Source organism: Mytilus californianus, unplaced genomic scaffold, assembly GCF_021869535.1.
Source record: "Mytilus californianus isolate M0D057914Y unplaced genomic scaffold, xbMytCali1.0.p SCAF_23, whole genome shotgun sequence".
Classification (NCBI taxonomy): domain Eukaryota; kingdom Metazoa; phylum Mollusca; class Bivalvia; order Mytilida; family Mytilidae; genus Mytilus; species Mytilus californianus.
The window spans coordinates 6,096,043-6,100,846 of NW_026262672.1; the positions used below are offsets into that span (position 1 = coordinate 6,096,043).

General features: G+C 35.7%; 1 long non-coding RNA gene across 1 annotated transcript; it reads left to right on the forward strand.

Moving 5' to 3' along the window:
• The first annotated feature begins 1,999 nt into the window (after positions 1-1,999).
• On the forward strand, positions 2,000-2,550 carry LOC127732354 (uncharacterized). Its single transcript, XR_007996210.1, has 2 exons — positions 2,000-2,211; positions 2,505-2,550. It is a non-coding gene; the product is annotated as an uncharacterized LOC127732354 (long non-coding RNA).
• The last annotated feature ends 2,254 nt before the right edge of the window (positions 2,551-4,804 follow it).

Genomic DNA, 4,804 nt, shown 5'->3' on the forward strand with positions numbered 1-4,804 from the left:
GAATTTATGCACCAGACTGATATCTTCATAAATACAACTTTTGCAAATATGCCTTTGTTTAAACACTTCTAGGACATATATTAACTAACTTATGTTATATATATGGTTAGGGATGATACTGTTGTGACAAGAATTCTAAACTGACCATTTGAGGCAGAAATTGTGAACTTTCATTGACAAATAGGCATACAGTAAGATGTGGACTGGAGACACAGGCAGGATTGGATACTTTGTATAATCTTGAATGTTGGAATGCTTAACTACTAAACAATACATTTATAGTATTCTAAAATGCTTTCAATTTGTTATCAGAATAGTTTCAAACAGGTTTTAGACAGTTCATGTCAGAAAACATGCACATAGGGTAAGCTGGCAATAATTAGAGTCTTGTTTTCAAAATCTTTAAAAAATTGAAACAGGGGTAGGGGTATAAAATGTACTGTAAAAGGAGACTTAGAGTATATGCAGTGATTTCTTTAAGGCTATAATTCTGATAAATAAGTATTGTTGTGAGAAAAAGTGTTTTTAGAGAGTTTTCTATTTGAATAAATGCTTGTATAGGTTGCACTTTGTAAATACAGCTGTTTCTCAAACCACGCCTCTTTTGGGGAGATATTTAATATTCATAGGTATGTTAATTTGTTAACGTACTGGTTCCCATTGATGATCTCTGTGTTTCATCTCATAGAGACATCACTTGGGAATGTAACCAGTATAGATAAACATGGTAGCGGCTAAATTTTAATTCTTAGGAGGTCCAAAAATGGAGGTAAGGGTAGTATAGAATTTTAGTATAAGTTTAAACTCTTAGAAGTTCAGGGCATATAAATGTTGAAAATATGCCGCACAGCCCTATATTTTGACCTTTGAATAAAATAGTAGTGCATATAAACTTTCCGTTCTGGGATATTATTTTTCACGAAACTTCATAGTAAAAGTGTCACAGTTTTAGCCGCAAAGGGAGTTCCTATGGGAAATTGCATTGTCTGTATTTACAGAATTGCAACCTATATGACTACGATGTAAACACGTGTAGATGTAGCTACTCCCATGAGCATAGCTAGATATCATTGAGATGGCAGCCATCTCTGTGAGCCCCACTGTGAATAATGTGTGGTAAAAAATTTGTATCTTTATCATTGGACATGGGGTTGTCAACTGAAACCAAAGTTTTTGACCTTGACCTTTGACCTAGGAAATTGTACATAAATAATGACACACCCTCTGGTGTTGGTTTATATACATATCAAGTATAAACTTTGAAATCATAACGGTTCTCAAGATTTAGAGCAGACACGATCTTTACCATAAGAAATGGGATTGATTGATTGATTGTTGTATGCTTTACGCCGCATTAGCACAGAAAGGCTATATCGCGGCGAGAGCTAATTCGGAACTTAGAAATCATAACGGTTCTCTAGATATAGAGCGGACACAATTTGTTACGGACGGACGGACAGACTGATCACTATAGGGCGTCCGCCATTCGGCGGAGCCCCAATAAACAGTACTTGCTACGCACTGATTGAAACACAAGAGTAGAAATGTAGTACACGTACTGGAACAGGAGGTCAAATAAGTGACATTCCAACAATTGTCAGAATGATGTCATCAGAATTGTTGTAGCCTTAACTATAGGAATGTGTTGAATGTGTGTACTGGTGTATTTTGCACTTGACGGGTTTATAGACACCTTTTCATGGTATACATACCGGTTTGAAATTGTTTTAATCTAGTCATTGTGGGGCCCTTTATAGTTTGCTGGTCGGTGCGAGCTTTTTTATGCATTGTGACTTGGATGGAGAGTTGTCTCATTGACACTCATACCACATCTTCTCGTTGTGCTTGTGCAGCAAGATTTTCAAGACGGTGAAGTAAATTTTGAAGTCTTTGTCTTAATTTTCTGATAATTTTAATAATACCCACTACAGTCATCACCACAGCCAATATATATTCTGTAAAGATATATGTTCTGGAACTCATTCATCATTTGTTCATCATGTGATCATCATTTTATATTGTTTATGTTTCATTGCGTACATCACTTTAAATGCTCCAGTTTTAGGAGTTTTATACAGGACAGTGTAGGAACCCATGTTACTTTCCCCTCTCTTCTGAGTGACGAAAACTGCTCAGCAGGCCGTGTGCACAACTGCAAGGAACATTCAGCGGACACGTTGTCCAAAGGAACAATTCGTGGCTAACCACAGCGTGAGTTACCTTTAAACATTACAAATTATGTCTTTACATCAGCGATGAACTGTTTTAATATGTTTTCCTATGTTATAAAGAAACTATGAACATTTAACCGTTCAAACTGTTCGTATCTGCGATTACACAATTTAATTCAGACAGAACCCGACGTGTGCAAGAATATTCATCTATTTATTATTATAAAGAACATTAACAGCTTTATAAATCTACGAACTGTTTATCCGTATTTTTAATGGACTTTAATTATCATTGAACACATTGTAAAATTGTATTTATATTTGTATTTTCAGTTTTTCACCATTTGGATTGGTAGTGAAATAAAAGTCAGCTCCTGATTGTTTTATCTTTACATAAACCCAGTCATCTTGGTTAAACTCGCTGGTCCGGCCAGTACAATATAGTCTACAAGAAATGATATCTGAGGTTTCATCGAATGCTATTTCTTCATTATTTTTACAGCTTTGATCCAGTGAAAATTATTCAAAATCTGAATGCTCAGCAGTTGTTAAGGCTAAGGTTTGTTTTGTGTAGAGGATAACGATTCGAATCATTGTTCGGTTTGAATTCGGTTTTCTTATCTGAAATTCCAGGTTTATTCCAATTATCATGACTACCAAAATTCCTTGAGAATGGCTTCAATGATGTATTCACTGACGGAGTATTGTACAAGAAATTCGGGTCATTCCTGAAACGACTGACATCACGGATGAACTCAACAAAACAGCTAAACGAAGGAAAATAAACATTGTGTTGTTTCTTGTACTTTACAACACGAGTCGTCCATTTCTCCTGTATTCCATGTGGTAGTTTCTTAACAACTGGTAGTATTCCAGCGGATGAATCCTGAAATGATAGAAGTTATTAACTTTCATTTCAATTGGAGGTTCAACAAGTCGCCGTTATTTGACATCCTCTTATATTACCAGGGGTTGACACTAACTTTAAACAGGTATTAGTCCATAGGACTATTATAAAAGATAATTAACTTTGAAAATCTTGAAAAATAAGATGCAAAATCCTGCATTCTGAGAGCTTCTGAAAGATTTTTTCGTCTGAAATTTCCTTTTTTTTTTAGAAATGTGATTTTTGAGGTTCTGTATTCCTTAATTTTCCAGGCCATTTTTCGCTATATTTTATACTTTTTGCCCATTATTCTCTATTCTTTATACTTATTGTCCATTTTTCTCTATTTTATCATGAAAGCCCCCATCCACCCCCTCTTATATCCATTTAAGATTCTTTGTTTGCTGTTAATAACCAGATACAGCGTTGTCTTTAATTTTGATATTTAACATATTTTCCCGCCTAAAAGCACATGGCTCTCAACAAATGTAAACACACACATTTTGCATGTGACCATGACTACTGCATTTATTAATTTAATTTGGATATAGATATTTAATTTAAGGTACAGTCAAGCATTTACATTTATAGAATAGATTGCATACAATTTATTAATTTTCAATTTGGTCAAACGATATTTGCCTTTTCAACAATGACTATCAATGTAATCCCTTTAACAACAGTGTTCCATCCAATTAATATCTTAATTGCCACTGACAATTAGCCACGTGTAATGCGATTTCCATGATGCCTGAAATGTATGCTTCCTTTTTTCTACATCGTAAGAGACTTGTGTACATCCCGCCTTTCCTCTACAGCTTTACTTTTTTAACTAGTGGGGGGTTTAAGCCCAAACATTTGTACATTTCTGTTTACAATCAGTGTTGATAGAACGTTGTGACTTGCTGCCATTATCTTCGTGAAATAAAGCGTTTGAAAGATGCAGTTAACGATTAAGAGGCTTTGTTCGCCACAAGCACGTGTTGGTATAAACTTTTTCCACCTTTTATGCAGTAACTACTAACGCAATTTCAGGTAGTCCAAATGACTACTTATTACGGAATCTCGGGTGGTCCTCCTTAAAATCAAGTGGGCACCGGACTATCGAACTACCATTAGCGTCGAACCCTGTATTACTTGTATCCTAAAATTGTGATTGTTGACTCGCGAATTTTGCAGTTCTTTCAGCAGGATCTATTGTTCCACTTAGTTTTAATTTTCTCTGGAGTGAGATTTGATTCGGTGTTTACTTCACATTCTAAAACTCGAAATTCGGCCTCGGTCGCTTCCACCTCTTTCTGGTGAAGAAGTTTAATGTCAGCTTCTGTTTTTTTTTTGGTCCATCGAAGCGTTGTTTTGTCATTCCCGAGCTCTTGTTCTTCAACGCTGTCTCTTTTTGGGCAAGTTTCATGCAAACTCTAGCTGCTGCAGCTTTTGCCTTGAATATAGAATCGAAACTAGAACGAGATCTCACTGACGGAAGATCATGTAGTACCGTGTGATTTAGCCTTTTTCTTGATCTCTTGCACTCTGATGAGATGCAGATTCTAATAATTTCTGCACAACAGCATCCATATTTGCGAATGAGTCGTTTACCGCTTTGACCCGTTTGTCAACAATTAGCCCAAGCTTATCAAAGTCTTCTCTATTTTTTGCGGTGTTTGTCCTTACAATGAAGTCTTTAACTTCTTCTGAAAGATCACAAAAGTTCTCAAATGTCTTGAAAGTTCTTTTCTTGCGTTTGAAA